General features: G+C 37.0%; 1 long non-coding RNA gene across 1 annotated transcript; it reads right to left on the bottom strand.

Moving 5' to 3' along the window:
• Positions 1–19,481: 19,481 nt before the first annotated feature.
• Positions 19,482–24,735, bottom strand: LOC134628745 (uncharacterized). The gene is made up of 3 exons (XR_010094008.1): positions 24,356–24,735; positions 23,283–23,512; positions 19,482–22,111 (listed from the first exon to the last, which is right to left on the bottom strand). It is a non-coding gene; the product is annotated as an uncharacterized LOC134628745 (long non-coding RNA).
• Positions 24,736–26,341: the final 1,606 nt, after the last annotated feature.

Below are 26,341 nucleotides of genomic sequence, written 5' to 3'. Positions count from 1 at the left end.
AATAATGTTAATGTCTTTAAACCAAATTATCTTCAAATTATACTGAGTCATTTTAATTGTGTTATTTTTTTTCCTTCCTCACTATTCATATTCCTTTCAGTTCATCAGTAATCTAAATTCTATTTATAATAGATAGTAGTTTATAACAGTTTATAACACATGCAAACAGACGAGTGAAAATTTAAACATTAGGCTGCACACAAGGAGAGAAATGCACATCCATAAGCACACATGTATGGATTGACTTGGATTGACATACATGCAAAGCACCAGGTTTGACAGAGAGACCAGAGGATGTTCAACACTACAAATACTGCTGAGATTCTCATTAAAACCCTAGAGGGAAAATCCTTTTTAATCGTAGGAGCATTACCCCAGTGGTAATCCAAAATGGATTATACTGAACTATAAAACTGAAACAACCGCGAGGTGGCAGAAAGCCTGGCAACACACAGCACAGCACTTACTTAAGGACTTTGCTTTTTAACTCTCAAATGGCCAGCCCCGGTCAGATCCAACTATAAATATATGAGTTCTTTATTTTGTCAGTCCATATTGTGTGATGTTTTTATTAAAGTAGGCATATTTCTCCGGAGGACAAAGATGACACCTCATGTTTTGCAGAAACTACCTTCAGTCCACTGATACCCAAAATTATGTAATTGCAAAATCAAGCAAATTCATATGTTTTTTTTTCTTCTAAGTCAATGAAAACATATATTGTGCCAGAGTTTTCAAATACTTAATTAAAAGAATTGACAATTTACAACTTAATTAAAACACTAAATGGATGGATCATTTGAAATATCATTTACAGAAAGAAATTATGTTTTCTTCATTGTTTCATGTTGATATTTATTTTGATATGCCCATAAATATATGATCACTTACTGCACTTGCTGGACTAATAGATACAGAGACGTCAGATAGACGTGCAGATCATGTCAATATTGGGTCCATCTGTCAATGACCAATTCTGGATATCTATACAATGCCCCAACTAGGTCCACAATTTGGACATCCAACCATGACTTGGACGTCAATATGATGTTCAACATTTGAACTTTGGACTGGGTAATTTCTTCAGACGTCATGTAGACATCTATGACAGGTGCAAGAAATTTACATGATCATTAAATGTAATATTTTTTATTTAAAATTGTCAACATTGTTGATGCATATGAGCATGATACATATGAATACAGATTATATATAAACAAAGACAATTTATTATATGGTAGCCTATTGATTTATTCAGTGCATGTTTTTTTTTTTTTTATTTTGCATTTTCCCGTTTTTCTTTAACTGGTTTATTTATTTCAATTAATCAGCTTATTTGTTTGTAACCAGCTTAAATCTGTCATTTAACAAGATGTATTGAAAGTTGTGTAAAAATTTAAAATAATAATGGTTAAAGTCCTTAGAAAAATTTGGGAATTTGTTTTTGAAAGGAGTACAATGTGTTTAAGAAGTTTGAAAAAAGCATTTGCCCTATATACGGTTCAATTCTGTTTAATTTTGAAAAACACTTGATTGTAAGAGGAAGTGATCAGTGTGGTTGCGATTGTTAGCTGGACTGAAAGAAGTTATGGTGGAAAGTAGGAGAAGTTTGTGCCAGTATGTATGTTTAAACTGGACAATCTGCTCAACAGTCTTTGTCTGTCTCTAAGAAGCTGGGGACTTCACCCTGTAGCTGCTCAATTTTGTTTTAGCATCAAGACATCTTGGAGATGTCTGCTGATCACTCTGCATTCCTTCACATATAAGTATATAACTGATGTACAGTGGTCCCTTGCTATAATGCGGTTCACCTTTCATGGCCTTGCTGTTCGCGGATTTTTTTTGTGCAATTTTGCATGCTTTTTTTTTTTTTTTTTTTTTTTTTTACAGTGCATTGTGTTCCGCGTCCTGATTGGCTGTAGACCATCGTCAGTCAATCTTGTGCAGTATCTCCTGCACAGTACAGAATGCATGCAGCTTGTCAAATTTACATAAATCTTCGATCACTAGTAGTGTGACTCTGAAGTGCTGTACTGTATGTTTGTAAGTATTCTCCCCAACAAACAACAATGTCGACGAAACGTCATCACCTGCGGGTGCCTTTGGTTTCATTCTATAATACTGCACTTATTTTTCTACAAGGTTTGAACTTTGAACATTTTCACACTTTTCTCTCTTGTTTAAACACTCTCAACCTGTCTAAGAAAAGTGTATAAAGTGTGTAATGAGGGGTTTTACAGCCTTAAAACATCTATAATAATTGTAAAAAATAAAGTTGGCTACTTCATGGATTTCACTTATCGTGGGCTATTTTTAGAACGTAACTCCCGCGATAAATGAGGGACCACTGTCCCATTTCAAAAGTTGGCATTCTGTTCCAGATCCTTTTCCATTAGCTTCATTTGATTGTTTCAGCTGCGGATGATTTTTAAAATTAATTGGCAGTGTATAGAAAACATGTCCTCCACCCTCTGGAAACATGGGACTACAGAACCTATAGAAGCCATATAAAAACAACAACTAAAATGAGTCTAAATCACATTTGACCCATAAATAGCCCATACACAGAGGTCCTACAGACATCAACACCAGACGTTCAGTAGATGTTAAAAAAAGACACTGCCTTCAGTGGACCAAAACTGGACGTCCAAAAATGACACATAAAAGACTCTGACGTCACTTTGCACACTGGGTAAGTGTTAATGACGGGTAATGAACACAATCTTGCTTATTCTATATTCAGCTGAAGACAAAGCAATCAAATGAAACAAAGAATGTTACAACATTACAAAGTACTGGACTGACTGAGGAACCATTATTTGAGCAACATGGGAGCAACAAACAGAAATTGCCCTAGTTGGTCTCTAGAGGAGGGCTTTTGTTGTGTGATTTAGAGCACCATTTGTCTTCACTTTTTTAGTCTTACATTTCAATTAATAGCAGAAAATAGCCACAAAATATAATACAAAAATAATAATATAACAAAATGGTATACATAATCAATAATAATCCAGTTAAACTGAATTACTTACCAGCTGTTGTGACCATACTGCACTGAACAGGGACTGTGGATTTTGTACTTTACTTCTGATAACGCTATTAGCTTCGTCTTTATTTTTCATTTTATTTATTATTTTTGTCCTGCCTGATCACTGCAGGACATGATGAATCAAAAATCGCTTTAACCTACCAAAATTATTCCAACTTTGGTGTGAACTGATGATATAATAAGGAGGTCACAAGAGAACCCAGAGCCAAGAACATAATTTAAAGAACTGCAAGCCCCACTTGTCACCTGTCTCACATTTGTCAAAAAAATCAAATTTAAAAAAAAATCTTTATAATCCCTAAGACTTTTAGGAAAACATTATGTGGTCCATCTCTGAGTGACTCAAAAAAAAAAAACAGTTTTGTAGTGGCTTACTCAATGCCGAGACTTAAATCTCAGATTTGATTGAAATGCTTTAGCATGACCTTGGACAGGCTGCTCATGCTCAAAACCCCTCCGATGTGGCTGAATTAAAACTGTTCAGCAAAGAAGAGTTGGCCAACCTTCCTCCACTGTCACTTGAAAGACTTACTGCTAGTTATCGCAAACGCTTGATTGTAGCGCTTGATGTCAAGGCTGGGAAAGCCAATTATTAGATTTAGGGTGCAATAACTTTTTTTTACATGAGGCCAGACCTTTTTTTCATTAGAAAAGAAATTATCATAAAAAAAAACTGCAGTTTGTATTTACTTGGGTTATCTTGGTCTAATATTAAAATTTGTTGCCACACTTTGTTTCAACAAACAAAGTGTGGCAAATAAGCAAAAAATTAATAATAAAAAAACCCTTACAAATCAGGTAGGAGGCAAATACACTTTTTCATGGCTGAGTGTGCAATGTTTTTCTGTCTTGGTTCACATAGCTCACAACTAAAAACCTAGATTTTGTTAGTTGAGGTAGTCACCATTATGTATTTGATTAGATATGGATGCGCATTGGTGTGATTGTACTTTTAGCACCCTCGATGGGCGATTGTGTGATTCGTTTTGACATACAGTGACATTACACGAAGTGGAAGAAAGTAGGAAGTTTGTGCATGGTCCCGATCCACTTATAGCTGCCCTCCTTTATCTTTTTGTGGCATCGTCTGTATGGGACTTGTTTATTACTTATTACTTACCTCTAATGTCATGATTATATTTTGCAACACTGGTGAAGTTTGGTCTGTAAAAAAGTTGTTAAAGTAGCATGGGCTGAGAGTGCAACTATGCTTACTCTAACAAAATATGTGCTACAGAACAATAGGCGATTTAAAGATTATACTTTGCAATTGTAAATGAGGTATATTTTTACTTCAGTTTCACACTTTCTACATTATTAAACCTATAGACAAAGAGTAACTGTCTTCAGAGTCTTAATGGAAGAAAAGTGTTGAACCTTGAAGGCAATTTCTCTGGAAGCAAGATTGAGGAGGTTTATACATTATGACCTTGCCACTGTGTGTGGACTGAGCAATGCCTGCCCTTTTTGGTGGTGGCTCACTAATGAATGCACTTTCTGGGTATGTCTTTACAGCAGTTAGGATTAAAGAAAATAAGACTGGGTGGGACTAGCTAAAAGGGGTGCAGTTATAGTAAGGAAGCAGTTATAACCTAAAAGCCAAAAATCATTTGTTTCTTTTTATGACCTAAAATTATTTGTGTTGACAGTCACTAACTGCACAAAGAGTGTCAGCAGTTAAACTATTAGCAAGATATTGTGAAATGTAGGTCTGTTTTCCATGCATTTTGGTAAGAACTATAGTTACATTAGAAAATAATTACACACATCTACCTAACACAATAAACTGTATTGTGTTACGTAGATGGGAAAATACAGAAAATCAATAGTGAGCTTGACTTCACTCTTTATATTTATTAGCTTACAGAGAAGAAAACATTGCCCCTGCCTTTCTCTTGTTCTCAACCCATTTAAGTCTTGGTCTGCCTCAATGCAATGTGCCACGGGATATGACTTGACTTGACTTTACATGGTATTCCAGTGCTGCATTTCAGTCATACACAAATATAGAGGGGGAAAAATGTCTGCAGTCAAATTAAGTCTCACAGCTTACCAACTTTCATCTTTATTTGTGTTTTTGAAGAACATGCATACAGAGACAGAGACAAGCACAATGACGGGCTGTCTGGGTTTTTCAGGCTTTGGGGAGCTTTCATCCTTCTATATGTCAATCAACTTTGGCCTGCGTTTTATCTTTTTGGGTGGACATGGCTACATACAAACATGCAGCGAGAAAAGCTTTTATGTCTGTATACCTAACCCAGTATTCAAAGGCTGAAACTTTCTATATGCTATCTTCCTCTGACTGGTATAAATAGAGCAGCTTGAGAGGTGCTAGGTTTAATCTTAAAGCCCATCACAGATGACAGCGCGGTGAAATAATCAAAAACTTCTTCAGCCGCTCTGCAAGCAGATTCCGTTGGTTATGAAGGAGGCCAAAGATAAAAGGATGCCTTTGAAAAGACATTCAATGCAGAGTCACATATGTCTCTCCCAATTTAGCCTAAACTGGTTCACTACCCCCTGACGAGACAACACACTTACACATTCACACACATACACACACTCTGAAAACATACATGCACTAAGTGTAATGGAAAGACACAAAGGGACATGGTTATATATAAACATACAGCCCCCCAAAAAAGTCCACGTTTGGGTGTGTATGTGTGTGCAAAAAAGCACATGTGTACAATCACACACAGGCAAGGCACTTGTCATTACTCGCTCCGTCAAAGTAGATCATACAGGCATTAATTGAGAGCGCAATCATGCTCTGAGCCCACGGTTCAAAGGAGCTGATAATAAGCTGTGATAGGTCCAGCTGATGGAAAAAGCCTGCCAGCAGGCACAGACACATGCTGGGTTTATGTGTATGTGTATGTGTATGTGTGTGTGTGCCTTTGTGTATTACTTTGTGCCTGCTTGTGCCCTTTTCTTTCTGTCACTGTGGAAAACATTTCCATTGAAAAACTTGTTTTTAGTTGACTTAACATTTGGACCCCAATTTAAGCTTAGAGACACTAAAGTAAGATTTTGGTCCATTTTCAGTCTGCAAAGACGTAGTTGTATCTCTATGAAATGTACTATGCATTTCTCTCAATGTACCAGTTTATTCAGTGGTGAGGAAATCTAATCTTTTCACCAGGTGTAGATTCAGTAACCCACCGAACCCCAAATCAACACCACTCAAACCACACATTAGGTTTTTTAGGTGTTACCAGTGCTTTATATACAGCATGCACGTGTGTGTGTGTCCATGAGCAGCCACTCTAGCCACTAACTTGTCTTGTAGCCAGCTCTGTATTCCTGGCATTTCTGTGGTCGATAAGACAGTGGCATGCAATATTAATGCAGTCTGCTACTGTGGTTGGTAAGAGCCTTAGACACCCTCTGCTATTGTTTCAGAGAGAACTGGGAACAGTGAGCCTGAAACACAGAGGTGAAGAAAAAGCAAGACAGGAGGGAATCAACAGGGAGGGAAGTTAAAAAAAAAAAAAAAAAGGAGGAACAGAGTATAAAGGAGGGAAAAGGTGATATACTTGGAGGTAGAGGAAAACATAAAAGCAGAGTAAGGTGGACGTAAAAGGAGTGCCAAAAAAGGAGGAAAGAAAGTAGCTGAAAGACAGAGGAAACAGAGGGTAGACACAGGTCAAGAGTAAAAAGAAGACCCGTGGATGGACAAGATAGATAGGAAAAGTAAAACTGGAGACATGAAAGAAGGGTGAGGAAATGAAATGGGGATGGAAGACTGATTTAGAGGATGAGTGGATGAAAGTGGAGGCAGGGAGTTGAATGAGAGGAAAAGCTAACAGCACGATTAGATGGAAGGAGAAAAAAAGAGTAACTTAAATGTAGTGAGACTGTGCTGAGAGGATAGCTTAGAGAAATGAGAGATCATAAAAGCAGTTAAGGTAACAGAATGATGGGAAAAGGGAGAGATGTAGAGTGATCACTGTGCCCATGATTATCAGCAGTATTGAGGACAAATGAGCTGGCAGATAGAGGACCACACATTGTAAGGTCAAGGAAAAGGAAGCTCCTCATACTGCACACAGAGCATGTGTGCCATTGCAATGTTACTTTTCCAATTACAGTCTGTATCAATATTAGTGTACATGTTATTACAGACAATTTACATGTTGGGTAGCCACATTCAAGCAATTAAAAGCAGAGAGTTCCTGTAACCTGACAGAAAATATGAGTTCTACAAAAATGCTCACTTTTTGCATGAGTGTAAAATCACAGAATAGAGAACCCTGACCCAAATTTGCATATGTTTTTAATGATGCACCCTGGTTGTAATCTAGGATTCTCCAGAGAAAGTTTTCAGAAGTCAGCTCTTAAGTGGACTAGATTTCTCATGAGACTGCCTTAATTCCTTTGGGTGCCTCATTTGCTTTATTACTTACTGTATATGCCTCTCTCTCTCTGGCTTCTTTCCCAAGTCTCACTCATGATGATTTAATTCAGGAAGTTCAAAATGATTTAAGTGTCAGCAGGTGGTAATTTATTTATGTTCTTTTGGTAGGTTAATGACTGCATACCAAGAGCAGTGAAAGAAAAGAGGCAACGTTAAGCTCAAGTTCAGTGGTATTTCCAAGAAACTGCAGTTAAATTATGGTCCTTCAGCATGTTAATTCCCTCTGCTATGAAGTTCAGTCATTTGTCAGGGATAGAAGCTCCAGCGTTTCATTTTAGATGGCGCTTGCTAGAACCCAGGGTGGGACCGCTATGTTGCGAATAAAAGAGGAGGGGGGAACCCAACTGTGAATATACATTTGTGCAATACAGTTTCCGGTTGGAATTTTTAACTGCTGTCTGCCAAAGTTGTTTTCAGGGGCTGAGAGCTATGTGTGGAAAAATGCATAACTCAAACCTATTACAGCTTGCTTTTAGCATCAACTAACTCTGAGTGAAGTACACTGGTGCTGCACTTGATGATGCATTATCAGCTCTCAAGTGGGTGAATTGTGGCTTTGGCTGTATTTATAGCCATTTTCAAAGTCAGTAAAGTTGTTAATTCAAGAGAAAGGAAAAAAAAAACAAAACAAAAAGAAAAACATTTGAGTCTTGTTCAGATATAAACTCGGGAATGTGTATTAGAATCTGGAGGCATTTGTTGCAAACAAAACCAATTTAAGTTCCAAAAACATCTAAAAATTTGCTATTACATGTTGTGATTTGTAGATAGTTTCAATTTGAGATTCTATTCAGTAACAATAAGAGAACATTGAATAGATAGTTGACTTTATTGGGATTTCATGTAAATACAAAGATTTTTCATTATTATCCCAGAACTTTGCCCACTTCCAATAGGTAGAAGTATTCTCAGTAGAGGACTTTAAACATTACAAAAAATAGAAAATATACTACCTTCTTTACTGCAATGGTCCACTCACAACCTCTTCATTAAATAGCTTGTCATTTTACGCACGCACACACACACACACACACACACACACACACACACACACACACACATACACACACGCAACCTCTATCTGTTGCACTTATCTTCCCCTTAAGCCCACAAGTGTTTGGTTTTCTGTTTTCCATTTGAGTCCTCATATCGCCAACACTGTATCTACTCACACTGACACTTCAAACCAGCGGGGTCAATGACCATGTGACATCGCTTTGTACAGCAATAACATCCCCCTCACTATTCCTGTCTTCCCTGTCTCTCATTCATTTCCTTTACCCAGAGTGCATTTGCTCTGACCATTCACATCAGTGTCAATTCCTTATCACATGCATTATCTCAGGACCCACAGATCAACTGCCAGTGCTGTTTTGTTTTATTGATACTTCAATTATATAGAGTGTTGGTAAGGAAGCTGGGCACTCTGGTTGATCATTAGAAGGATGGTAAGGGGTGTTCTTGTGGGTGAGTATATGGGTGGCCAGAGGGTGGTAGATCACATACTGGTATAACAGGTATTGATTATTCTAATGGTTACACATTAATATTCTATACGAAGTGGCCCTAGGCTTCAAGACAATTATTTTAACACACAGTATTTTGAGTATCGACACACTGGCAAAATATGTCTGCACAGGGTCGCACAACTGGTCAATAGGCTGTGAGTTTTTCACACAAGGCTGGATAGGTTTGAAAAGTTTGGGGTTTTCTTAATAAATGAAATCATCATTTAAAAACTGCATTTTGTATTTAATTGGGTTATAATATTATAATTTGTTGGACGAGCTGAAACATATAAATCTATCAAATATGCCAAAACCACAATAAAAAAAATCAGGAAAATAGCAAATATTTTTACAGGAGTCTAGTTCTTTTAGTGGAAAATAGATAAATTACATTCCTAGAAAAAAAAAGAAATGAAATCACAAATAATTCTTAAGCATATTCTTAATATTAATTCAGGTCTGTCGCAAAAGCAAATGATGATTTCTAATGATGATGGCTGATGATTTCAGTGCAATATTGGAATTATTTCCATTCGTGCTCAGCCATTATTGCTATGGGCTCCAAGGACATTTATGAACTGAATGTTATATATATTTATTTTGGAAAATTTGCAATTTTATGTTAGTGCAACATAGACAAAGACACTGTAAGGCTTTAGCTGTGTTACTTATTTTAAATGTGCCACAAAAGAAGCATGCTTTTTAGACCCGTTTTAAAATAGGATTGAACTGTTACAAATAAGTGTGTGAACTTTGGTTCTGTTAGTAAGCTTACAAGCTTAGGCAGCTAAGGACCCCCTTATAGACTTGGAAGATGGCTATAAAATGCAATTTCCTTCTTCATCATAGAAGCAGTAGTGGACAGTTATTAGGAATTCCAATAGTGACAGCTTTTTACTTTATCTGAAGAGAATTGTCAGACCATTCCTGCTGTCTGTATGCGTGTGTTTGCAGTGTGACAGATGGCTCTGTCGGAGTTCTGGTATTTTGGAAGAGGCAGTGTACAAAACAGTGTACTTAACAATCTTTTGGTAAGATGAAGACTGCTTCGAACAAACTGAGAATTAAGGGTGCAGAGAAATGGATTATGCTTTAGGTGTGGTTTGAAGAGTTTCTGTCATTTTGTTTTTCAAAACTTGGGATTATAAAAGTCCTTTGGAACCAACATAAATTCAAAGAAGAAGATTTTAAAGAACCAAACTTACTCATTCACCCTTGAAGGGACTGGAGATGATAATTTCATAGTGAAATGTAGAATTTTGGAGTATTACTGCTTCACCTCCAGTCATTGCCCACAGACAGTCCTATGTGGTATTGAACAAAGTATTTCATCCCTCAACACTTCAGCACTCTTGGCAAGTTGCCATTCTGTCAAATCTAGCTAGCTAATGAATGAATATGTCAATCATGCATTAAAGGCTATGTCCAGGGAAGAAAAAAAAAATACATATGTGGATACCTGTCTGCATTGTGACAGAATAGACAGACTACTCACAATCACCCTTCAGCTCTAGGAACAAAAGATTTTTAATAAATCAAAGTAACAGCATGGAAGTTCTAGAGGACTTCTTTCAGGAGTTGATGGCAAGGCCACCAACATAGCCAATACCAGTGTGAGTGTAAAACAGAAAAAGGTGTTAAGAACATCACAAAGAAGACAACATTTTCAGCAAAATCTTCTGACAGCCGGTCTAATGAGGCACCCTGACGGAAAGGTCACATGTTACCTTGTGTACACAGTATAGCGGTATAGTCTGTCCCTGCAAATCATTATTAAATGCATAGGACTTGATCAAGGTTGTGCAGTCTCAGTGAATGCGCTATTTATTTCATTTTGGTTCAGTTCCTGATTCCATAGAACCTTCCATGAAACTTGAATATATTTTTACTTTTTATATAGAATACTTTAGGTCATGAGCTATTGAATGCATGCTGATATCTAAATGTAAAATATATAAATCTTTTGTAAGACAGACTTCTTAGAGGTTAATTGAGTTCCTCAAGGATTTAATGTCATACTAGTCACTAGCACATAGCTCAATCTAGCACACTGGTCCACATTGAAATGTTGTATGGTAGAAAACACTGAATGGATTTGTGGTCTCCAGAGGTTGAACTATGCAGTATTTGAAGGTTTTCTTCTATTGTCTTGAGCAGGATGGCATTTTTGATTGTAACTGACATGTCTTTAAAAACTACTGGGTGAATTGCCATGGAATTTGTGAATCTCTCCTCAGGGTTAATATATTTTTTATTCATTTTTCACTTTTACTTTATCCAGTGTTACTTTCCTTCTTTAAATTTATGACAAAAGAAATATATTAACAACATTATCATCACCTCTTTGTGTTTAGCTTCATTTTATGTCCCAAATAGCATTTTAAACTGAAGAACCCTGAAGTAAGATCGCAAATGTGATAAATATACTTATCAAGCAACAGCATATTAGCATTGTGACTGTGAACATGATACCATGCTGACTTTTGCATTTAGTTAAATTTAAACAAAAATCACACAAAGTTTCCAGGCTAATCATTTTAGGATAATCATACTCATCATACTGACTTGGTGGATAACAAATCAGTGTGATGCGATAAGTGTGGATAATAAGTTGTGAAATTGCTTCTGAGAGCACAAATCGAGAACCTATTAGAAATAGAAAAGAAATAGAAATATCCTTTACTGTCTCTCATTTGGGAAATTCATGTGTTCCAGCAGCAAAGTGACAGGCAGATGGAGCACACAGGTTCACACAAAAGTAAAGAATATAAAATGATAAACTCGAAATAAGAGGCTGTCCAGGGCAAATTTACAACATAAGAATAAAAATAAAAATAAAACATACAGCCCTATATATAAACCCTTACCCATTTCTCAACTTTTTTGAACTGTGTTGCTTACATCACATTTAAAACTATTTATTTTCATTTACAAAAATACCATTTCTAAGTTTAAGCATTTTATTGTTTTTTTTACATGTACTGTTAAAGGTGGTGCTGTGATTTACACTATGTTTACATGTAAAACTGTCTTCTTCATGTTGCTAGCTCCTGTACACACAGGACCTGATTTGCTTCTCCAAACAAATGTGTATTAAAATTGAAGACTGCTTCAGTAAAAAAGTCACTGTATTGTTATCAGCTTAGGCCAGGGGTCCCCAATCCCAGTCCACGAGGGCCGGTGTCCCTGCAGGTTTTAGATGTGTCCTTGATCCATCACAGCTGATTTAAATGGATAAATTACCTTCTCAACATGTATCGAAGTTCTCCAGAGGCCTGGTAATGAAGTAATCATGTGATTCAGGTGTGTTGACCCAGGGTGAGATCTAAAACCTGCAGGGACACCAGCCCTCGTGGACTAGGATTGGGGACCCCTGGCTTAGGCATTTGTTGTAATGCTGCTTAAATGCTATTTTGGAGAGAACTGCTTTCCCTTTTTTGTTTGTGTTGTGATACATCAGCATTTGTTTTGTTTTTGTTTTTTGTGTTTTATCATCTAAGTCCCACTCCTTTAATCATTTCTTGTACACATTCACTTGATCCTCATCATATCCACTCCGTATTTTTCTAATAGCCATGTCACCACAGAGAGACCTACCCATGGGCATCATTTTCTAATAACACCATCTTCCCCAGTCACCTCTTGCCCGTCTAGCTCTAATATAGAAGACAAATACTAGCAGGAACATAAGCTATCATTCAGGCACTGCATAAATTGGTTAAATCTGATGGACCCAACTGCAGCCTGGAGATACCCCCTGCCATGAGTGCTCCAGTCGACAATTAATCTAAAATGCCCAGTCTTAATCAAGACTCCCGCTGCCGCTGGTTTTCAGGCTGACCTGCTTCAAAGAGGATTGCTGTCAACTGATGTCACTGTGAGCTCTAAGTACAGTTAAAAATAATTTAATAATGGTAGGGTCAAACTTGTTAAAAAGCATAATAAGATCAAGCAGAGTAACACGTTTAAAAATGTACACAAGATCCATAAGTGAAAAAATGATTCAGTTTTCTCATATATTAGCTAGATATTAGCTTAATTATATTTAACCAAAATGTTTTCAGTTAGCTTCAGTCTGTTATTATGATTATTTGAGTCTAAATGTTATGCATATATAGTTAGTCTTTGTCCATGTGTCTCTTGTTTCAGTAGCCCCCAAGTGGGACATATATCTTCATAAAAGACAACATGGCTTTCATGAACATGGCAGCACAAGAACAGGCCCTACGTACCAGATCCACAGACATACAAGTAATAGCACGATGCACGATGCAACCTGGGACTGTGAACACAGAGAAGCACAACCAAGTGGCTGAGCTAGTGTACAGGAAAGGGAGACAGCACGGTGGTCTAGAACCACAGAGCTACGTTTCTGTGTGACTTTGAGTTCCATATCACAAAAAAAGTAATTTAGTGTGTTATCAGTTTGCATTTTGTTTGCGCTCAGTGCCATTCCACTCTTTAAAATAATTTCTCACTAACTTTGAACCTAATCTTTTGAGTTTTATTTGCTGCTTACCTGCAATGGCATACTGACAGTGTACTAATGGATAGCAAAGAATGTCCATGCCAGCATCAAAATCAAAAGTCTGCTTAGCTTGTGTTTTTACCTAATGTGTTTTACAGGGAAAGAACACAATCTTAACTGTTTGTAATAGTTTGCGTTTCCCTTTGTAAATGTTATAAAGATCATTTAATTTCAATCCTACAGAAAATGATGCAAATATAATGAATATCAAAATGTAAAGCTTGCTCCTTTAGTAATCATTTGTAAATGATCAAAATTTAAACAAAATCACAAGTCAATACTCCAGTCATAAAAAATGTTTGTCTACAATATGAAAATGTCAAAATCAGAGCTCAGTGAGATTTGACAGAGGTTTTTTTTCATCTTGCAAGCCAACCTAAATGCATTAGCTCCACCAGTGTAAATATCCATTGAAACAGAGTGCAGCTGATGAGTCTCCTTGTCTAGCACGACAGCTCTGGCAGTAAGACAAATTCCTATCATCCATTGTTGAGTTCTCCCTTTTACTCTAAATGGCTGTTAGGCCTTTTAACCAGCAGCTGCAATTAACATGTCATTTCTTGGCTGTCAAATGGTGTGTGTTTGTGCGTGTGTGTGCATATGCACATACTAGTGTAATAGCTAAATGATAATTCAGACCACATATGCCACTTTGACTGACATAAATAAGGAGCATATCATTTGCTTTATCCCAGGTTCTTCCCCTCATCATTTCCTGCCTTCTGTTCATTTTGACAGCAGGCCAGGAGCAACATGTCTAAATCCAGTTCTGTTCTCCTTCATATATAATGTGGTAATTTTTTAATAAAGTCTGTTTTTGTAGTGTCACATGTATTGTTTTCTTTCTGTACTATGCCAAAAGGCTTGAAGATTGGCATTTCCTACACCACTGTTGGCAGGTGTGCCACCTGGTGACAACTAATAGAAACATATAATCAAGTTACCTGGCTTTGGTGGTGCACAGACAGAAAGCAGGTTAAATTCTTTTGACTATTTACTTGCTAGAGTGTGCTTACGTGCACACACTTAGCCAAGCACATGACAAAAACAAAACTGCAAAAACTTTATATCTTCATTTTGTTTTACATTTAGTTAGTGAGGGTTAAACGCTATTACAATTATGATTTTACCCAAGCAGTGTACGTTGATGCAATTGTCCCCTGCTGAGATGACTATGGCTTCACATTAAGTCAACATCAAACGTGACTACTGTGACTGATTATACAAACGTATATTTTGAAACAACATATCAAAACATGGATATAGGGTTATGTAGATCGACCAGAGGCGCTAAGATTTGAAGCCCACAGTACAGAGACTGATTGGCTTGCAGAAGGCCAGCTAGAAAATGATTGGTTCAGAGTGATGAAAACAGAACACAGTTTGACAGCTTGGGAAAGAGGAGATGATGAAAAACAGAGTAGAGCCCATATGTTCAGGAATTCAGGCAGATAAGTGCATACAGATCTTTTTAAAGGGTGTGTTCTTATGCAAGCTTGATTACAGCATTCTGTAATCTGTATTCATCTGCCCATTTCTCCATTACACTTAGACTAGTATTTTTCCAACACTAGCCTGAGTGAATAAAAAAAAAGGAGGTTAGTAAACTGTGGAAGAAGACTGAAAATGCAGGGATGTACAGCTTTTATGAAAATTGCCATTTTTGTTCAACCAATTCCGAATCAAAATGTGGCATTTCACTTTAAAGTTGTTGAGACAGTGTTCAGCAAGAGGATGTACAAACTAAGGTTAACTGTAGCAGCAGCTCACATGAAATGAAGAACCCAGGCTGTGCTTCCTAATGATGCTCCTTCACTAATGATCTACTTATGTATTGTTACCCTAAAAATATATAAATTCATCCCCCACATGAAATAATTACTTGCCAGCACTTTTTTTTTTTACTTTTTTGACAAAGAAAAAGTGTGTTTTTTCTTTTCTAACTGGACACATTCCAGTTAGAAAAGGTGTGTAATTTTGGAAAAAAGCTGTCTGAGCTTAACACATACATGAATTATTGCTTCAACACTTATCCAGGAGTGGAACTGTGAAAAACTGCAAGAGATAGAGGGAGTGAAGTGGTATTGGCAAAAATACTGAAAAGAGAAAAAGGAGGCGGAGATAAACAGAGAGAGAAACAGGAAAGAGTCAACAACAGGTGTGTGTGTGTGAGTAGATACTTATGTTCAGTATAGTTTTATCCCTATAAAAAAACTGAAAAGATTCTTGTTGCTTGATTTCCCATTTAATAGGACACACAGAGATTTAAATTTAGTTTTTTTATACGAAGGTACAGTGCTTTCCCTTTAGAATTATTATGCATACATGTATGTACATGTCTATAACCTTCAAATTCAGCCATGGCTGCTCAATAAAATTTGCGGTGTATATTTTTTTCTTATCGTGTATTATGAGTTTTTATAAAACTAGAAATTAAGTTCAGGTTTGTCAAGTTCTATACCTCACAAAGTTTTCTTTTAAAGTTAGTGTCAAAGCTGAGGTAATTTACATGTGAATGATGAGGGTGTGGCCACTAAACAGTAGGCATCCTTTATCAACTTATGAATGGTGGATTTTTGTCAGCCATTTCTGGAATTTAATGGAGGGACTGGAAAACAATTCGGTGCAAAGTGATGAAGACAGTTTCCCCAGTGACCATGCTGCCTGCACAGTCTGGACCATCAGTCGACATCAAAAAACAGTCTCCCATTTGCTTATCTACCACAGGCAGCAGGCACACTGTTTACTGAGCAGTTGCTATTGCACACTCTCATTTAATGACATTTGTTATTTCAATTCCACTCCACACAGTTTCCTCTTCAACTTTAGCAGGGAAAGAGACGACGAGAAGAGCCTTTTACATTAGGATATTGACTTCCTTTTGCTCAGACTGTGGCAGGGATGCTCTCTTCTGACTCTGCTTCTTGAGGTTTGTTTTTTCGTCTGTGCTAAATTTAGTGTCAACCAAAACTGGTCTTTTGAAAGATTAAGTTGACATTTTTTTGAGTATCCTCATTATGCAGGGCCCAAATAATAGATTGACATGCATTTTCCCTACTGTTATTCATCGGTCATAAAATGTCTATTTTAATATAAGGTCTCTTGATGCTTTCACCATGTTATCAAGGGACTGATATTATTCAGACATGCCCATTGCAAAATAGAAACAGATGTAGATGATACAGGATCTGGATTATCACATGTAGTGTCAGAGACATACAATTAAAAGCCATAGTATTAAAATATTAGATCACTTAAATGTAGTCAAAGTGATTTTCAGATGAATTATTATTTAATGCCATTCCTCTGTCACTTATAATCATGCAGTCTGATGCTTACATACTATGCAACTGGGCAATAGAGTATCACCAGCAGGATTGCTTACATGTGGGTTTTTGGATAAACTTTGGATTTCTGGATTAGCTTTGACATTAGTGAGTGTTAAATGCTTTGGGTATGGATTAAATGGTCCCCTCATTCAATTCATACATTAATATTAAATGTATAGCTTTAGTGAAATAAAAGTGGCATTAAGAGCTTAGCAAATTAATTCATACCAAATTAATGACCAATGCAGATTTTTATTTTTTTATTTATAGTACATTAAAGGGATTTAGCTAAAGCATGCATACTGAAAAGTGACATCACAACCTTTAGTCCTTTTTTGAGGTTAATACTATATACCTGCTTAGCACATTTGTGGCTCCAGAGTGTAATGGTTAACAAATTTGACTGGTGACTGACAAGTTGCTGGTTTGGTTCTAGCTGGAAACATTATTCAGTAAAAAAGACATTATTAACATGTTTAGACCCCCCCCCCCCCCAAAACAAACAAACAAAACAAAACAAACACACAATACATGCTTTAATTAAGTTTACAGATACAGTAACAACTGCTATTTAAAACAAAAAAAATTCTGTAAAAAAATTCTTAAGCATTTGGTACAGTTGACCATGACCTTTTACTAAACAAACTATGGGATTAGAGGGGTGGCATTATTGAGGGTTAACGGACAAACTGAAAAAAAATTTGCCTGAATAAATACCACAAAATTGAAATTAGAACCTGTTGTCTATGGGGTCTTCCAAAGATCTGTTTTTGGGGCCTTCATTGCATTACTGGCATATCCACAAATTCAAAGACATTAAAAGTAATGTTTGCAGATGACACAAACGTATTGTGCTGTGGAAGTAACTTGGAACAATGGGTTTGACAATAATAAATTAACACTGAATTTGAGAAAAAACAAAATTCATGATATTTGAGAATTGTAAAATTCTATCACTGGGGAAATAATGACAAAAAAAAAACAGAATTAGAAAAGGTGAACGAAATCCAATTTCTTGGGGTAATAATACATCACAAATTATCCTGGAAATTCCACATTACTTATATTAAAGGCAAAATATCAAAGTCTGTTGCAACTCTTTATAGAGTTGAAGATTTTATAAATCAAACATTATTACCATACTTTCTTACATGACGTACTGTGTGGAAGTATGGCAGATACTCATCCAATATACATTTATACATTCTGCAAGGAAAAAAAGCAATAATTATAATAAGTAAAATGCCTTCAAGAGAACCATCAAACTACTTTTTATCACATTAAATGCACTGTATAATTTGAAGTTCTGGTTGACATCAGAACTGCAAAAATAATGTTAATAACAACCAATCTCATTCAGAAGCTGTCACAAATGAGACCAAATTATCATGACCTGAGAGGAATCCTTATTTTCCTCAAGCCAGTAGTGAAGACTAATGTAAAATATTACAGCATTGCAGTCACAGGAGTTTGCATAACAATTCTATGAATGAAGTGAACAAAGTACATCAATACATAATTTCACGTTTGTTCAAAAACAAATTGCATGAATAAGGGAAATGTTCTTGTCAGTGATTGATGTTTCGTTGTGTTCTTTTGAAGCCTTGTCTTCATTTTTGTTGATCAATAAGACAGTAAACTAAGCTGAATGTTTTCATCAAGATTGTATTTTAGTGAAAAGGAAGTAGGTGTTAAAATTCTGCCTACTCCTGTTTAGGTATAGTATGTACACATTGTGTAAAATTTAAGATTATTTCATATTGTTTCTCATATATCTTACATGTGTAAGGATTGTCATGGATGGTACCTTTGTTTTCACTGCACTTTGCCTTTGGTTTCTTGATTTGAAAACCGTGTATATTATATGAAGAATAAAATAAAAAAAAATAATTAAAAAATTTATTCCAGCAAAACTTGCCTTGCTCCTTCTCTCAGTTATACCGCTTCCAAGCATGTCTTGATATAAATGATCAGTTTTGGATATTCAAAACAAAGCTCTTGGGCCTGTACTACAAATTGAGTTACCCTAACACTGGCAACAGGGATAAATGGTCACACTAAGGCTACGTCCACACATACACGGGTATTTTTGAAAACAGAGATTTTCTGTTTTCGTTTTCTTAAACATCCCCTCCACACGTGCAGTTTTGAAAAAATTATCTCCGCCCACATGTAAACGCTAAAAACGAAATGTTGGCCAATCAGAAGTCTAGAAGCCTGGGAGGGAAAGACTAAACAGGGTTTTGTACCCTCACAAAACCTTAAGTACTTCTTAAAAGTTTTTGTTTTTCTGGAAAGGCAGCTAATATTCTGTTACTTTTCAAATGCCATTTTCAAGTGCCTTCATCATTTCAAATGTTAATAACTAAAGACAGTATTTTGGCTGTTGTGTAGACTCACAAAAAATGCATACAGCATACATAAATTGAATTTTAAAAAAATTTAATTTATTCAAAACCAACGTTGGGATTTGGGTTGTGAGAGCGTCTGTGTTGAATGTAGAAGCCATGTCCGAAGTTCACTCTGACGCCTCTGTCTTTCTAAATGGAGGGACAGTAACTGTATATATTATATATATATATATATATATATATATATATATATATATATATATATATATATATATATATATGTGTGTGTTTAAAACACTGTAGATAGTAAGATTAACAGCAACAGTATTTTGTCTCTATCTGCCATTGTGGAAATTCATCTCATGTAAACAATAACGTGGCGCATAGCGTGATGTCAAAAATGGCGCACCCCTTTGACGTTGCGTGAGTCTGCTAATAAAATTTAGAAGAAGAATAAGACGTTGCACGAGTAAATCTGTTTTCCTCGTCTACACCTAAATGCAAAAACAGAGTTTTTGAAAATCTCCACCCTGGCAGGAGTTTTTAAAAATCTCCATCTTCAGTGACCCAAAACGCCGTTTACATGTAGACGAAAGGCCCAAACGCAGGGAAAAATCTGCGTTTTCAAAAATACCCCTCTACGTGTGGATGTAGCCAAAGATGATCATCAAATCACCTTGGTCCACCCAGGGTTGTCCCTCGACATTCACATGAAAGGGGTGGTTTTGGTAGCATCTCACCTGTCTAAAAGAATTGTTTCACAGATCAACTCTTCTTTCACAGAAAAGAACTATTAATGCTTCAGCATATGAAGACATTTTGGAAAATTTCATGCTCCTAACTTTTTGGGAATTGTTTGGGGATGCCCCGTTCCTGTTCCAACAGGACTGTGCATCACTAATATTTATATCTCCATAAAGACATGGATGAGCGAGTTTGGCATGGAAAAACTGCACAGAGTCCTGATCTTGACTCGACACATCATCTTTAGGATGAATTAGACCAAAGACTGAGAGCCAGGCCTTCTTGTCTATGGAATTATTTTTCTATCATAACTGCTGCAAAAATGGCTGTCTTTCCACAGAGCAATGCTGGAGCTCTGTCCAAGTAACCATCACATTCTTCATCATCTCCCTGACTAAAGCCCTTCTACCTCGATTGGTCAGATTGGTGGGTGACCAGCTCTTGGAAGAGTCTTGGTGGTTCTAAACTTCTCACATTTATAAATGATAGAGGCCACTGTGCTCATTGGAGCCTTTAATTCTGCAGATTTCTTTTCTGTAGTGTTCTGCAGATCTGTACCTTGACACAATCCTGTCTACAATTCCTTGGACTTCATGGTTTGATTTGTGCTATGACCTGTCAACTAAGCGGCCTTATATAGACAGGTGTGCGCCTTTCCAAATCATGTCCGCTGAATTTATCACAGGTGGACTTAAAACAGGTTGAAGAAGCATCTGACAGATGATCAGTGTAAATAGGATTCACCTGAACATGAATACTTGTGTCCATGTTATATTTCAGTTTTTTATTTTAAATAAATTTGCAATAATTTCAAACTTTTCAGTTTGTTATTATGGAGTATTGTGTGTAGAATTTTCAGGTGAAAATTAATTTATTTTGGAATAAGCCTGTAACATGACAAAATGTGGAACAAGAAAAGTGCTGTGAATTTTCTGCGTCACCAAATGAATGCATGTGTCAGTCTGTGGTTTTGCTAAGATACAGCTTAAGAATTTACACATATAAAACACATTCCCCCACTAGAGGATGTATATTGTCCTTAAAACATGCTGTAAACAAATGGTTTGTCACGTCTGGCGAGGCAGACGGCGAGGCTAAGGAGATTGAGAACCCAAGTGCAGGCAAATGGAGACGAGTGTGGCCGATAACAAAAAACAAGCCTTTACTGTCGGCTTTACAAAAACTACAAACAGGAGGAACAGACAAAACTAACCAAAACCTAGACTGGGGAAAACTAAGTGTAAACATATAACCTGAGGATGGAGACCAGAAGCAAGGAATGAGAAACCAGGAAACACACGGAAAGCTGACAGAGGAAATGCAGAGGCAACATGAAGGATGACACACAGACAGACCGACAAGGAACAGAAGGAAGCACACACTATATATACACACAGGGTAATGAGGAAATGGCAGACAGGCAGGTAACACAGCTGAGATTAATCAGACAAGACGAGACAGAGAGGAAGTGTCACTACCCGATCCGCACCGATCGGTGCCACGCATGTGCAAAAGGCCACTACTTCCACTCGAAGCATTTAACGATAGCTATGGGTCAGAGTATCTGTTAAGATGTAAACAATAATAAGTATCTCTTAAAATGTTTGCAGTAATGAAACATTTCAATATAATAAAGACAAAAACGAAAAAAAAAAAAGATAGTTACGGATCAGGACTCCCCGGTCCTTACTGCGCATGTGCAAAGTTGGGACCGTACAAATCGGGTCTACCCAATCCACACCGTGCATGTGCAGATGTTCTCTTCTTCTCCTAATCGTTTAATGGCAGTTTGCTCCCCAGTTTACGAGGATACCGCCACTTGCTGACCGAGTGAATGAACCCGATTGTAAACTGAACTTTTTTTTTTTTTTTCGCCTGTCCCGTTTGGTTCTTTTGCCATCAGAATTATTGTCTAAAGGCCAAGAAAGATGCCCAACGGATTTACTTTACCAAATGGACCATCCCGGCCTTGCCGTATTGGTCCATTTGGTTGACCATTGTTTTTATTGTTTATTTTATTTTCACTTGCTACACACGGGGACAGACATGACTGGGGGAAAGAAAAGGGAGAAAAAAAGAAAGTAGGGAAAGAAAAACAGCGGGGAAGAGGAACGGTGATAAAGGGGAAAAAAACAAAAACAAACAGACAAAAAATACATATATCAATCACCTGGATCACCTGTTGAGAAAGAAAACAAGGAAAAAAAGAGAGCAATATGATAAACAACATCATCACGATAATCTATGTGAATATAACAGTAAATACTAAATATTGAATATTATTGTGCAGCACATAAGATCGACAGCGCACAGTGTGCTTTGAGGTAGGAGCCAAAAAGGGTGTAGTTTGTGTCTGTGAGCACCCGTGTGTACACCTGTGAGCATGAGCGCGCTTGTATTTAAAAGGTTCCTTCATGTAATGATCTGCTAGAGCAGTGGTTCCCAAACTTTTTTTGCTAGGCCCCCCTTTGTTTTACAAGAAAAATGCCCCCCCCCCCCAAACACATCCTCCAACCACACACACAACTCCATTGCGGTTTATTTCACACCTCAAACATTTACTAAACAATTAAGAAAATACAAGTAAACTGCAATAAATTAGAGGTAGTAAGGAAATAAACTACTAACTCTTTTACGCTACGTGCACACCTACATAGGTATTTTTGAAAACGCAGCTGTTTTTATGCGTTTGGGCCTTTCGTCCACACGTAAACGGCGTTTCGAATCACCGAAAACGGAGATTTTTTAAAACTCCGTTTTTGTGTTCACGTGTGGACGAGGAATACAGTTTTCGTCACGCAGCGTCAAAGGTGTGTGCCTTTTGTCACGTCACGCTGTGCGCCACATTATTTTTTACATGAGATGAATTGCAGAATGGCCGATGGAGACAAAATACTGTTACTGTTAATCTGACTATCTTCAGGTTTTACACGCTTACATATACACACGCAGTTACTGTCCCTCCATTTAGAAAGGCGGAGGCGTCACGGTGTAATTATTTGACGTGTAGTTGTTTTTTTCCTGTGTAATAATATTCAACATTGCTATCAATACACTTTTCAAAAAATGCCTCTCTGTGCAAAATGGGTTCAAAAACATAAACAACTGTGGGATACTGTTTGTCCGTGAATTGAAGCGGGGGAACAAATTGTGGCAGCATCAGCCTGATATTATTTGTATCCCACTGTAACTTTACTGTATAAAGAGCTAACATCTCCAAAATGTCAGGAGTAGTTAGTCATTACAAGAAGTGTTTGTGAACTAAAAATCAAGAATGTGGGGTACTGTTTGTCTGTGATTTGGAGAGCCCAGCGTGTGCAGGGAGAACCAATTCTGCAGGGGAGACCTACCTTGGCACCTAAGGGAAGATATGCTTCACCATATTTTCTAGTCTTTGGCTTGGAAGAAAGTTGGTTTGGAAAAATATTCGGCGGTGCTTCATCTCCTGCTTTGCGTTTGTGTGGGAGCCCCGTCAAAAACCTGTCCATTATGCTAGCAGTGTCTTCTTCTTCTTTTTTTTTCTTTTCATACTTCCATTCTTCCTATTTTACAGTGCTTTCATTCAATCGAGGGAAGCTCTCTGTTGAGGAGAAAAGCATGAATTTGTTTGTATACGGAGGTATCCATTGTTTAAATGTCCCGGGCAGTCGAAAAAGAGGCAGAGCTGTCGAGAAATGCTAGGAGCTAACTGGGCGCTAACCGTGTCATTCAAATATATTAACTGTTGGCAAATGTTGACAAAGAGAGGAAGTGACGTAACATTTGCACATGCGTGGTACCGATCGGGTTTCCGGTACAGATCGGGTAGTGACACAAAGCAAAACTCAAAAAACTGAACATGGGTCGCGAGGCTGTCAAAGTAAAACAGGAAATACATGAATGTAGAGACAAGGATGTCAGGAGATAACACAGGGGACACAAGGGAGACACAGTAACAACAAAACACTAGAAATCATAAACAAATAACCATAAACTAAGTCAATCAAAGAACATTAATAATGACAAAACATAAACACGGATTCACTAGATTCTGGACAATGACAGGTTCAGTGAAAACGTAGTTCTTTCAAACCTGCTCCGGAGCAGGTAAGAGGTGAGCCAACTACGCAGTACAGAAAACCCAGTGGTAACCTTGAAATCACCTAGATGAGATTAAATCTTGCTTTGTAGTACAGGTGTATCAAATAGGAATGATGCTGATGTCATTACAGTGCACCGAAACAATATTAGGCAATGTTAATAATAGAGATGGACCGATCCGATATTACGTATCGGTCCGATACTGACCTAAATTACTGGATCGGATATCGGAGAGAAATAAAAAACGTAATCCGATCCATTAAATATCAAAAAACACCTCACAAAACCTGCGACATGGCGTAACTCGGCTCATAACCGTAGCACGTCGGAGCAGTGTGCTCACCTGATAGAGCGGCTGTGTGTATTTGTAGCCTCGCTAGCAAACCAGCATTTCATCTCCGAGGAAGTTATCCCAGAGAGAAGTAAAGCAAGTGTGTAAGTTCATCTCTGAATGGTTGTAAAGCATTCCCATGTTAAGCTTAACAACCGATATACGGAGCGACTCCTCTCTCTCTCTCCCTCTGCTACTTCAATCATGAAACTGCTTAATGATCAGCTGATCGGCTTTTCTGTCGCGAGTCCGTCTCTCTTCTTTGTTTTTGGCCCACTTTGCACCAGAAAGAGGAAACCAGCGGCTGAACAACAGCAGCACGTTTAAGCTTGATAAGCTGTTGTTAGAATTTATTTAATATTACTTTCTACACCAGGATCCTTTTCTATGTAGCTGACGGCTGGTAACTGTGCAGGGGCGGATCTAGCAAAGTTTAGCCAGGGGGGCCGATGGGGCATGAACAAGGAAAAGGGGGCACAAATACATACTTTTCTTTCCTATTCTCATTTAAAATATCTAGCTTTCAATAAATAATTATCTGAATCTTACACCCAAAGTTTTAATCTGATGTAAAATGTATAGAAGTCCTTTACTGTATATAGTAACTGTTAAGTCTAATATACCCTAGTAAGCTATAGTACTTTTTCCTTTTGGGAAGATACCATCTGTGCAGTCTGCAATTCTGTTGAAGAAAGATGTTGAATCTATTTAATTATTCTTGAAAAATAATTTATTTCTGTGCATTTTTTTCACCCTGCATCAAATTAAAGTTGATTACATCGATTAAGCATCATCAGGTGGAGGGTGGGGGTGGTTCCCTATTTTTTTTTGCTGGGAGTTTCCAACCCTATTAGTTAGTTTGCTTAATATTTCTGCTAAGTACTCTTTAAAATACCAGAATAGGGAGGATGGAGTAGGTTTAATTTTATTAGATTGATCAGTATTGCTGAACTATGAAATATTTTGGGTGCAGTGTATTTTTTACATACAGGTATAACAGAATAGCTTTAGTGTTGTTGTTTATTTAAACTTGAGTATGAACTTATACAAAATGCAGCAAGATATTTAAAAAAACAGTTTTATTGATTAAAAAACACACTATATCGGATTCATATCGGTATCGGCAGATATCCAAATTTATGATATCGGTATCGGACATAAAAAAGTGGTATCGTGCCATCTCTAGTTAATAACGGAGGACAATCTGTTTCTTCCAAGGAAACTAGCAGGAAAAAAAGATCTAAAACAAAAGCCCTTTAAAAGTTAAAAAAGGGAAAAAATACATTGAATGCTTGTTATTAATTGAGTAAATTTATTATAAGAAATTCTGTAGACAAAAGCTTGATAGCATGTGTTTCATGAATAATAAATAGAATTCACTTCTAACAGAATGAAATACTTTGTTGTAAACTGTTTTCTATTGTTGTACCTTTGTAAGACACCTACACTGCAGCTGCCTTTACAAAGTATGTTCCACTGTATGCAATATACAGACAACTGAGTATTGCATTTGACATTTTACATATTATACATACCAGCACAAAAACTTTGGTTAGCATAAGAAACAATACTTTTGGAATTTACTCACTAGGAACAGTGGAAAAATGCATATAGTGTTTAGATGAATTATTGATTTTTTTTCTTTTTTTATGCAAATGTTTGTGTGTTTTTTTTGGGGGGGGGGGGGGGTTCAACAGAGTACAAATGTCTTGATCTTCAGCATGAAAAATTAAGATAGTCTTTATTAACAACAGAATGGTTGGGAAAAAATGTACTATTTTGAAAGAAACCTGCATATCAGTTGTATGAAAATGGTTTATAATGAAGCTGCCTTCCCTGGTTGAATCCTGCATGCCATGTGAGCTACTAGGATCCATCCACAGAACATCAAAAGCTCTTCTCACTGTCTGACCTTAGATCTTACCCATATACAGATAATTTCAATTTTCTTTCCATTTCCTGTCCCTGATCTGATTTGGTATGTTGTTTCTGGAGAGA

This window comes from Pelmatolapia mariae, linkage group LG6 (assembly GCF_036321145.2).
Source record: "Pelmatolapia mariae isolate MD_Pm_ZW linkage group LG6, Pm_UMD_F_2, whole genome shotgun sequence".
NCBI lineage: Eukaryota > Metazoa > Chordata > Actinopteri > Cichliformes > Cichlidae > Pelmatolapia > Pelmatolapia mariae.
The sequence above is the reverse complement of the archived record's forward strand: the minus strand, read 5'-3'. Positions and strand labels throughout refer to the sequence as shown.